The sequence below is a fragment of the Notamacropus eugenii genome, chromosome 5 (genome assembly GCF_028372415.1).
Source record: "Notamacropus eugenii isolate mMacEug1 chromosome 5, mMacEug1.pri_v2, whole genome shotgun sequence".
In the NCBI taxonomy this organism is placed as follows: Eukaryota; Metazoa; Chordata; class Mammalia; order Diprotodontia; family Macropodidae; genus Notamacropus; species Notamacropus eugenii.
The window spans coordinates 357644244-357656641 of NC_092876.1; positions in this window are offsets into that span (position 1 = coordinate 357644244).

The window sequence follows — 12398 nt, forward strand, 5'->3', positions numbered from 1 at the left end:
TCTAATTGCCCCTGTGTCCTATCTGCTCTCTCCTCTATCCTCCCTCCCTGCCCTTGTCTCCGTCTTCTCTTTTGTCCTGTAGGGCCGGATAGCTTTCTTGACCCCTTAACCTGTGTTTCTTGTTACCCAGTGGTAAGAACATTACATTTGGTCCTAACACTTTGAGTTCCAACTTCTTTTTTTTTTTTTTAATTTTTTTTATTTTTTTAATGTTTAACAATCACTGCCATACAATTGCGATTTTATCCCTCCCCACCCACCCCCCACTACCTCCCTCCCTCCCCACGACTGCATACAATTCTGTATAGATTCTACATATACTTTCCTATTGAGTATATTTTCACTATAGTCATGCTATGTAGTCAGACTAAGATAAATGAAAGAATCCGTATAACAAATCAGAACATGATACACAAACAGATACACATACACAAACATGATCTGCTACATTATGTGAGTGACTTCCATATTTCTCTCTCTGAGTGTGGAAGGCATTTTGCCTTGAGGTCCACCATTGGGATTTTTTTTTTTTTCAGAAGTTCTTGTGTTATTACAAAAATCTAAGTCTACCAGAAAAAACTCTCACACACTGTGGTTGTTGCTGTGCATAAAGTTCTCCTGGTTCTGCTCCTTTCACTCAGCATCAGGTCATATAAGTCCTTCCAGGCCTCTCTGAAGTCTTCTTGTTCATCATTTCTTATGGCACAATAGTACTCCATTACATTCATATACCATAATTTATTCAGCCATTCCCCAATTGATGGACATCCCCCTGACTTCCAGTTTTTGGCAACTACATAGAGTGCTGCTATAAATATTTTTGTACATGTGGGACCCTTTCCCATTTTTATGATCTCTTGGGGATATAGTCCTAGTAGCGATATTGCTGGGTCAAAGGGTATGCACATTTTTGTAGCCCTTTGGGCATAGTTCCAAATTGCTCTCCAGAATGGTTGGATGCGCTCACAGCTCCACCAACAATGAATTAGTGTTCCAACTCTCCCACATCCTCTCCAGCATTTATCATTTTCTTGTTCTGTCATGTTTGCCAATCTTATAGGTGTGATGTGGTACCTCAGAGTTGTTTTGATTTGCATCTCTCTAACCAATAGTGATTTAGAGCATTTTTTCATATGATTATAGATAGATTTAATTTCTTCCTCTGAAAATTGCCTGTTCATATCCTTTGACCATTTATCAGTTGGGGAATGACTTGTATGATTATACATTTGGGTCAGTTCTCTATATATTCTAGAAATGAGGCCTTTATCCCCGAGCTTAGCTGTAAAAATTTTTTCCCAATTTACTACATCCCTCCGGATTTTGGTTGCATTGGGTTTGGTTGTGCAAAAACTTCTCAGTTTAATGTACTCAAAGTTATCCATTTTGCATTTCATAATGCATTCTATCTCTCCTTTAGTAAAGAATTCTTCCCTTCTCCATAGATCTGATAAATACACTATTCCTTGCTTCTCCAGTTTATTCATGGTATCAATCTTTATACCTAAATCATGTACCCATTTGGACTTTATTCTTGTGTACGGTGTCAGGTATGGGTCTATGCCTAATTTCCGCCACACTGTTATCCAGTTTTCCCAGCAATTTTTGTCAAACAGTGAGTTCTTATCCCAGAAGCTGGGGTCCTTGGGTTTATCAAACAGAAGGTTGCTATATTCCTTGCCTACTGCATCTTGAGTGCCAAGTCTATTCCACTTGTCTACCTCTCTGTTTCTTAGCCAATACCAAGTGGTTTTGATAATTGCTGCTTTATAGTACAGTTTGAGGTCTGGTAGCGCTAGGCCACCTTCCCAGGCATTTCTTTTCATTAGTCCCTTTGATATTCTGGACCTTTTGTTTTTCCAAATGAATTTTGATATTATTTTATCCAGCTCTAGAAAGTAATTGTCTGATAGTTTAATTGGTATGGCACTAAATAAGTATATTAATTTGGGTAGAATTGTCATTTTTATTATATTAGCACGGCCTACCCATGAGCAACTAATGTTTTTCCACTTACTTAAATCTGACTTTATTTGTGCAAAAAGTGTCTTGTAATTGTGTTCATATAGTCCCTGGGTTTGTTTTGGCAGGTAGACTCCTAAGTATTTTATACTGTCTACCCTAACTTTAAATGGGATTTCTCTTTCTATCTCTTGCTGTTGAACTTTGTTGCTAATATATAGGAATGCAGAAGATTTGTGTGGGTTTATTTTGTACCCTGCAACTTTGCCAAAGTTGTTTATTAATTCAAGTAATTTTTTACTTGAATCTCTGGGATTCTCTAGGTAAATCATCATATCATCTGCAAAGAGTGATAACTTAGTTTCTTCTTTGGCTATTCTAATTCCTTGAATATCTTTATCTTGTCTAATTGCTACAGCTAACATTTCTAGTACCATATTGAATAATAGTGGTGATAATGGACAACCTTGTTTCACCCCTGATCTTATTGGGAATGCATCTAGCTTATCCCCATTGCATATAATGCTTGCTGAAGGTTTTAGATAGATACTGCTTATTATTTTATGGAAAGTTCCCTTTATTCCTACGTTCTCCAATGTTTTTAGTAGGAATGGATGTTGTATTTTGTCAAAAGCTTTTTCTGCATCTATTGAGATAATCATGTGGTTTTTGTTAGCTTTGTTGTTGATGTGGTCGATAATGCTAATAGTTTTCCTAATATTGAACCAGCCCTGTAGTCCTGGTATGAATCCTGCCTGATCATAATGTATTAATCTCGTGAGAAGATGCTGTATTCGTTTTGCTAAAATCTTATTTAAAATTTTTGCATCTATATTCATTAGAGAAATTGGTCTATAATTTTCTTTCTCTGTTTTGTCTCTTCCTGGTTTGGGTATCAAAACCATATTTGTATCATAGAAAGAATTTGGGAGGACTCCTTCTTCCCCAATTTTCAAGAATAGTGTATGTAGTATTGGAATTAACTGTTCTTTAAATGTTTGATAGAATTCACTTGTGAATCCATCTGGCCCTGGAGATTTTTTCCTAGGGAGTTCATTGATGGCTTGTTCAATTTCTTTTTCTGAGATGGGGTTGTTTAAGTATTCAACTTCCTCTTCTGTTAATCTGGGCAATTTGTATTTTTAAAAATATTCATCCATCTCATTTAGATTGTCGAATTTGTGGGCATAAAGTTGGGCAAAGTAGTTTCTAATTATTGTTTTAATTTCCTCCTCATTGGAGGTGAGTTCACCCCTTTCATTTTTAATGTTAGTAATTTGGTTTTCTTCTTTCTTTTTTTTGATCAGATTAACCAAATGTTTATCAATTTTATTAGTTTTTTCATAAAACCAACCATTGGTTTTATTTATTAATTCAATAGTTTTCTTCATTTCAATTTTATTAATCTCTCCTTTGGTTTTCAGTATTTCTAATTTGGTATTTACTTGGGGATTTTCAATTTGTTCTTTTTCTAGCTTTTTCAACTGCAAGCCTAAGTCATTGATCTCCTCTTTCTCTATTTTATTTATGTAAGCATTCAGAGATATAAAACTTCCCCTAATAACTGCTTTTGCAGTGTCCCATAAGTTTTGGTATGTTGTCTCACTATTGTCATTCTCTTGAATGAAGTTGTTGATTGTTTCTATGATTTCTTCTTTAACCCAATCCTTCTTTAGAATTAGATTATTTAGTTTCCAATTGATTTTTGGTTTCTCTTTCCATGGCCTTTTATTACATGTAATTTTTAATGCATTATGATCTGAAAAGGATGCATTGATTATCTCTACCTTTCTGCACTGGATTGTGAGATTTTTATGTCCTAGTACATGGTCAATTTTTGTAAATGTTCCATGTACCGCTGAGAAAAAGGTATATTCCTTTCTATTCCCATTTAATTTTCTCCAAAGATCTATCATATCTACCTTATCCAGAGTTTTATTTACCTCCTTAACCTCTTTCTTGTTTATTTTGAGGTTGGATTTATCTAGTTCAGAGAGGGGGAGGTTGAGGTCCCCCACTAGTATAGTTTTGCTATCAATTTCTTCCTTCAACTCCCCCAACCTCTCCTCTAAGAATCTGGATGCTATACCACTTGGAGCATACATGTTTAGTAATGATATTGCTTCATTGTCTATGGTGCCTTTTAGTAGGATATAGTTTCCATCCTTATCCCTTTTGATTAGATCTATTTCTGCTTTTGCTTTGTCTGAGATTAGGATTGCTACTCCTGCCTTTCTTACATGAGCTGAGGCACAATATATTCTGCTCCATCCTTTGACCTTTATCCTATGTGTATCCCCCCGTTTCAAATGTGTTTCTTGTAAGCAGCATATTGTTGGATTATGGCTTTTAATCCATTCTGCTATCCGTCTCCGTTTTATGGGAGAGTTCATCCCATTCACATTCACAGTTATGATTACAATCTGTGTATTTCCCTCCACCCTCTTTCCCACCATTTGTGCTTTTAACTCTCCCGTCTCCCTTCCCCTCCTCAATAGTATTCACTTTTCTCTCCCTCCTCCTACAGCCTTCCCCTCCTTCTTTTAGCCCCCCTCCCTTTTAGTCCCCTTTACTCTTATTGCTTCTTTCCTCCCTTTTAGCCACCCTCCCCTTTCTTCCCCCTTCCCCTCCTACTACCTATAGAGCTAGTTAGGATTATCTGCTTAAGATTATTGTTCCCTCCTTTGAACAAATCAGATGAGAGTACCTCTCAAATAATGCTCATCTCCCTCCCCTCCTTCCCTCTACTATAGTTTTGTACTTCTTCCTGTGATATAATTTGCCATTTTCTGCTTCCCCCTTTCCACACCTCCTATTACATTCCCTTCTCATACTTAAATCATATTTTTGACATGACATCATTTACTTTATGCCCGTTCCCTCTACATATATCCCTTTTATCATAATAGCTGCACAGTTCTCAAGATTAACAGGTATCATCTTCCCTTATAGGGAGGTAAACAGATTGCCCTAATTGAGTTGCAAGTTTTTGTTTTTGTTTTTTCCCCTCTGTTTACCTTTTTATGATTCTCTGGAGACCTGCATTTGAAGATCAAATTCTCTATTGAGTTCTGGTGTTTTGGTCAGGAAGCTCTGGAAATCCCTTATTTCGTTGAATGACTTTCTCCTTGCCTGAAATGTTATGCTGAACTTTGCTGGGTAGTTGATCCTTGGTTGGAGTCCCAACTCCTTTGCCTTACGGAATATTGGGTTCCAATTCTTTCGATCTTTTAATGTAGAAGCTGCAAGGTCCTGTGTGATCCTGACTGTGTGACCTTGATATTTAAATTGTTTTTTTCTGGCTGCTTGTAGTATTTTCTCCTTCACTTGATAGCTCTGGAATTTGGCAACTATATTTCTTGGGGTTTTGAGTTTGGGATCCCTTTCCGGTGGGGAATGGTGGATTCTTTCGATGACTATTTTGCCCTCTGAGTCTAGTACTTCTGGGCAGTTTTCCTTGATGATTTCCTGGAAGATACTGTCCAGACTCTTTTCTTCATCATGGGTTTCTGGCAGGCCAATAATTCTTAGATTTTCTCTCCTGGATCTATTTTCCAGGTCAGTTGTTTTTCCAATTAAATATTTTAGATTTTCTTCTATCTTTTCATTCTTTAGATTTTGTTTGACTGATTCTTGTTGCCTCATTGAGTCATTAGTTTCTACTTGCCCAATTCTAATCTTGATCGTATTGTTTTCTTCAGTTAGCTTTTGCATCTCCTTTTCCATCTGGCCAATTTTTCCCTTTAAGGAGCTATTTTCTCCATTTAATTTTTGTACTTCTTTTTCCATTTGACCAATTTTCCCAGTTAGGTTTTGGGTTTCCTTTTCCATCTGATCAATTTTCCCTATTAGGTTTTGAGTTTCCTTTTCCGTTTGATTAACTCTTCCTTTTAGGGAATTATTCTCTCCAGTTAATTTTTGAACTTCCTTTTCCATTTCTTCAATTTTCTTTTTCAGATTGATGTTCTCATCAGTGAATTCTTTTTTTATGGTTTTAAAATCATTGGCCAGTTTTTCTTTTATATCCTTCTTCAGACGTTCCAGGTAATCTAGTTGTGCTTGCGAGAAATTCATAGTCCCATCTGAGGTTTCAGATGGAAGTACAGTCTCAGCTCTGACCTCTTTGGTGTTTGTGTTTTGGTCCTTATCCCCATAGAAAGATTCTATGGTTTTTTCACTTTTCGTCTGCTTTTTCCGATTCATGATGTTGGCTGAGTGTTGTAGCTTTTGGTTCTTTCAGTCAGAAGATACAGATCTTTAAGTTGAGTTGATGTTTGTCTAGGCTAAAAGCAGGCTTTTTTTTATTGTTGTTGTTGTTTCCCAGATCAACCCTGGGGTTAGCTTGATAGGTGTGTGGGAGGTGTGGTCTGGTCTCAGGCTATCTCCTCAGCTGGCCTGAGGCAAAGGCAAGGTCCGGGGATGGTGATCCCAGCTTCCCTATTGTCTTCCCTTTCCCCTGGAGGGCTGGGGCACGCCTAGAGGCTAATGCGTGTTCCCGCCCCTCCTGGGGCTCGTCTCCCGGGCTGAGGCTTGCTTGGGTCTCAGTGCGAATTTTCTCTGCCCTGGGTCGTCTGTCCCTCCAGATAGCCTCCACCACGGTAGGAAGAATCCCCCTTTGCCACCTCTCCAGCCTCTGGTGTTATGAGACCACCCGCCCCCTTCTGCTGCTCCCACTGATCCAGGATCAATCTGGGGAAGAATTTTATGGTTCCCTCACGGTCATGGGGGGGGGGGGGGGCGAGGGGAGAGCACTTACTGATCACTCCGGCATCCCAGCTCCTGGATGTTCAAGTAGTGACCCACTGAAGTCCCGTCTTTAGGCTGAAGATTTCAAAGGCTGTTGCGCTGATATCGTTGGCTCGGCCTGGCTTATCTCCTGCTCCGCTGGTCTCGCCCGCCACTCTCGGGCCCCTCGGGTTGCCTCCGCCCTGCCGCGCCGACCGCGCTGTGCTGTGCGCCGGGGTCTTACCCCCGCGGAACAGATCCCTCCCGTGGACCTTCCAGTCCAGCCTGGGCTCCGAATCTGTCAAAGTCCGTCTCCCACTGGATTCTACACCTCCGAAGTCTGGTCAGACTCTCCCCCCAGAGATATCCAAAGGAGTTTTTCCAGGAGCTTAGGTGAGTCGTTGCTTTCACTCTGCCATCTTGGCTCCACCTCGAGTTCCAACTTCTTTAGCTCCCTCCCTCTCTACTCCTTCCCCTTGGAAGACAGGCAGTTCAATATAGGCCATATCTGTTTAGTTTTGCAAATGATTTCCATACTAGTTGTGTTGTATAAGACTAACTATATTTCCCTCCATCCTGTCCTGTCCCCCATTACTTCTATTTTCTTATGGTCCTTTCCCTCCCCATGAGTGTCGACCTCATATTGCATTCTCCTCCCCATGCCCTCCCCTCTATCCTCCCCCCCATCCTGCTTGTGCCCCTGTCCCCCACTCTCCTGTATTATGAGATAGGTTGTCCTATCAGAATGAGTGTGCATTATATTCTTTCCTTAAGTGGAATGTGATGAGAGTAGATCTCATGTTTTTCTCTTGCCTCCCCTCTTTATCCCACCACTAATAAGTCTTTTGCTTGCCTCTTTTATGAGAGATAATTTGCCCCATATAACTTCTCCCTTTCTCCTCCCAATATTTCTCTCTCACTGCTTGATTTCTTTTTCTTTTTTTTTTTTTTAGTATATGATCCCATCCTCTTCAATTCACTCTGTGCACTGTCTCTATGTATGTGTGCGTGTGTGCATGTGTGTGTGTGTGTGTATTCCCACCCAGTGCTCAGATACTGAAATGTTTCAAGAGTTATAAATATTGTCTTTCCATGTAGGAATGTAAACAGTTCAACTTTAGTAAGTCCCTTATGATTTCTCTTTGCTGTTCGTCTTTTTATGGTTCTCTTCATTCTTGTGTTAGAAAGTCAAATTTTCTTTCCAGCTCTGGTCTTTTCATCAGGAAAATTTGAAAGTCTTCTATTTCATTGAAAGACCATTTTTTCTCCTGAAGTATTATACTCAGTTTTGCTGGGTAGGTGATTCTTGGCTTCAGTCCTAGTTCCTTTGACTTCTGGGATATCCTATTCCATTCCCTTCTATCCCTCAATGTAGAAGGTGCCAGATCTTGTACTATCCTGATTGTATTTCCACAATACTTGAATTGTTTCTTTCTAGCTGCTTGCAATATTTTCTCCTTCACCTGGGAATTCTGGAATTTGGCCACAATGCTCCTAGGAGTTTCTCTTTTTGGATCTCTTTCATGAGGTGTTCTGCGGATTCCTTGAATATTTATTTTGCCTTCTGGTTCTAGAATCTCAGGGCAGTTTTCCTTGATAATTTCGTGGAGGATGATGTCTAGGCTCTTCTTTTGATCATGGTTTTCAGGTAGTCCCATAATTTTTACATTGTCTCTCCTGATTCTATTTTCCAGGTCAGTTGTTTTTCCAATAAGATATTTCACATTATCTTCCATTTTTTGAATCTGCGCCGTATGTTCTGAGATATCTGTCTTTCTCAAAAAGTCCAAAGTTTCCATCTGTACCATTCCAGATTTGAGAGATCTATTTTCTTCAGTAAGCTTTTGAATCTCCTTTTCCATTTGGTTAATTCTGCTTTTGAAAGCATTCTTCTCCTCATTGGCCCCTTGCACCTCCCTTGCCAGCTGAGTTAGGCTAGTTCTAAGGTGCCAATTTCTTCAAGATTTTTTTGGTTCTCCTTTAGCAGGGAGCTGATCTGTTTTTCATGCTTCTCCCTTATCCCTCTCATTTCCCTTCCCAGTCTTTCCTCCATCTCTCTAACTTGATTTTCAAAATTCCTCTTGAGCTCTTCCATGGCCCGAGCCCATTGGGTGGGCTGGGACACAGAATCCTCAATTTCTGTGTCTTTGCCTGATGGCAAGCATTGTTTCTCCCCATCAGAAAGGAAGGGAGGAAGTTTTTTTTCTCTGATAAAGTACCCTTCAATAGTTTTATTTCTTTTCCCTTTTCTTGGCATTGTCTCCACCTAGTGGCCTGACCTCTGAATGTTCTCCTCACACCCACCTCGCCTCCTGGTCCTCCCAGCCAGCATTTGGGGACTGAGATTCAAATGCTGCTTCCTGCCTTAGGATTTTTGGCGGGGGCAGGGCTGCTATTCAGTGTGATAATTAAGTTCAGGTGCTGAGGTCAGGGGCAGGGCCGCCTCTCTGGCTCAATTCCCTCAGGAGGTTTATGCACAGACCTTCCACAATGGATCCAGGCTCCCGTCCGTTTGGGGAGCCCCCGTCCACAGCCGCCTCTCAGCCCCCACCTCCCGGGGGGGCCCGAGCCAGGGGGGCACCTCACTCCCCTCTCAACCCCGCCAAAGAGACTCTCTCACCTACCCCCGTCAGTCACCTGTTGGTGGGGGGCCCGTGCAGCTGCTGAAGATCCCGCCTCCGGATCCCTCTCAGAACTTTGTCTCTCGGAGCCGCGGCCGCCTTCGCCGCTGCAGGTCCAGGCTGGGCACCGTGGCTGCAGCTCGATGGACCTTTTGCGAGAGGTTTGCAGGTCCCTCTGTGGGTGGGGGGACCCACGTGGCCGCTGGAGACTCCGTTCCGCAGCCCTCTCGGATCTCTTTCCCACGGTGTCTCTGCCGCGGCAGGGCTGCTCTCCTCTTCCTGCCCCGGCGCCCAGTCCCCGGCGCGAAGGTCCCCCCGTGAGAGGTTTGCAGGTCTCTCTGGAACAGAAATCTCCCTCGCTCCAATATTCCGTGGTCTCTGGGTGCAGAATTCGCCCTGGGTTAGTCCCCTCTGCCATTCTGTGGTTTGTGGGTTCGGAGCTATGTGTATGTGCGTCTTTCTACTTCGCCATCTTGGCTCCGCCCCTGGAACAAATCTTTTAATCTTTCTAGGCCTCAATTTTCTCATGCAGAAATAAAAAGTTGAATTAGAAAATGTCTACAATCCCATATAGTTCTAAAATCTTATTCTAAAATCCCCACCTTCAAAACATGTTGACACACACCCAGGCTATTCTGTAAGTTGATGAAGAACAAAAAGCCTGGGAGATCTATCTGTCTAGTATAAATCTTTTGTGGCCTGATCCTTGTTGGTCAAACCTCAAACATATTTAGTATAGGCAAGAATGCCATTATATTACTCGTTGACATTTAAGTAGAAATTGAGAGTTTGAAATGCCCTGTTTGTATTCCATCTCCTTTGGTGAATAGATGAAAATGGATCAGGACCCCAAAAGACATTTAAAAACCCCAAAACAGTATGCCATCTTGCAGGAATAAGGCATAAGTGAAGGAGAAAGAAGAAAATGAGAAATAGGAGAAAAGGAAAGTGAAAGGAGTGGTAGAAGAATTCAGCAGGAAGCTAAAAGCAGTATCTTTGGTTTACCCATGTTCCATATTGTCTACTCTGGGCATGGGGAACATAGGGCACACTTTATTTTCCTGGTGGGAAGAAGATTCCTTGTCCTCAGGGTTCCAAGTTCAACATACCAGCAGTAAATTCATTTGCAAAATTAAATTACGAATGAGAAGCAAGTACCCTCCAAAGGGCCTGGAGGTCAGAACAATCGGGATTTAAATTAATTGCTTAATGGAAAAAAAAATTCTGTGAACAATGTTGATAGTTTGTTAAAACCAGCAGGTGTTTGTAGCTCTTTAAATGAACTAAGTTGATAGTTACCATTATGAGTTATGCTGAACATAGAAATTATAGCAGAAAACCCCAAAGCTAAGTATTCTTTTTAGTTTTTTTAAAAATCTTTATCAACTCATAATTAGTGATGAAACACTCTTGCCTAATAGAAATTTCAGCCCTAGGAATTAGAAGTACTATACCCTTGCCCTAGCTGGTACACTAACTCACCAACTTCCTTTAGGCAAACTACCCATTCATTTGGAATAAAATGAGAAAGCCAAATTAGATGATCTCTGAAATGTCCTTATAGATCTAACATTCGATGGCACTAATGTTTGCTTCTGATCTATTTGTGGCCCATTAGGTGCTTGGTTTAACATTTGGATTGTCCCATATCATTTGCTAGCAGTTGTCTGCGTTCATCTCATCCTCTCTTCCCAACCCCTTATCAGATGAACTGGTTCTGTGGTTTCATCCTTTCTCTTTTCAACATTGGTCAGCACAGTCCCGAATAGGTAGAAGGTATTTGTTTAATTTTCAATTACTGATTGATTGAGGTGACCGGATGAACTTTAATTAAGATCAACAACAGAAAGTTAACAGTTATTAAAGTGAAAGTTAACAGTTATTAAAGTGAACTATTGACCATAGTTCAGGTGGTGTAGTAGATAGGGAATTAACTTGGTTTCAAAAAGATATGTATTCAGTCCTTCCTTAAATACTCCATAGCTGTATGATCCTGGCCACAGGGTCACTTCATCTGTAAAATGGGGATAATAATAGCACCTACCTTATAGAACTGTTTTAAGGATCAAATGAGATAATAATATTAATTTTTTATTATTTGTAATAAAAATAGATAGCATTTATTAGCACCTACTACTTGGCAGATACTATGCTAAGTGCTTTACAAATATTATTTTATTTGATCCTAATAATAATATGCAAAGCATTTTGAATATTTTAAATTGCAACATAATAACTATTATAATTGCATTCACATATCATAGGAGTAAAACATATGAACAACCTACTCAACCTCTGCCTCAGTTTCCTTTATATATTAAGTTGAAGTACAAAGAATCCTACCTTTTAACTAGGTGAAACCATTGTCAAATAACCAAAAAAACCTTAGGCTAAGTGTGAAAAGTTTTTGGAAACCACTTAATGAAGAGAAATGACATAAAGCTAGAATTCTGTTTCGATTGGGTATAGGATTTCATTAACTGCTTTGGGTCCTGTATAAAAGCACCCAGATAGATTTTTCCAGAAATGGAACATGTGACTTTCCTGCACTCTGTTGAAGAAGAACTGCTTGGAAAAGGAGAGGCCTCAGCTTCATCTTTGGCCATGTTTCTTCCTGGCCCTGTCCCCAGCCCCACCCCTTTTGACCAGAAGAGTACTTTGCCTTCCTCAAAAGATATGGAAGACTTTAAATCTCTCATCTTTCTATCAGGGTCCTAGTATTGTATACTCAGGACAATAATGGCTCCTATCTTTCTATCAGTGTCTTCATGTCTTCAGTGTCTACAGCAGCTGGTGGCAGTGTCTGCATGGGAAGTCAAGGCAAGATAGACTCAGATTTAGAAAATATAGGGAACTTTGAATATGCTCTGAATGAGGGAAAAAAGGATTTGCAGAAACTCGAAGTGGGCAGTTACCCCTGGCCATACATATTCTGCTCTTAAGCCTGCTTTACCCTTAATTCTGTATGTACTTGTGGGAGAAGTTTCCACAGGACTGTGGGGAGATGTTTTGTACTATTTTTAACATACCACCTTAGTAAATAACCTTTCTAAAAACTACTTAAGACTGGCTGACTAAATTATTCTCAAT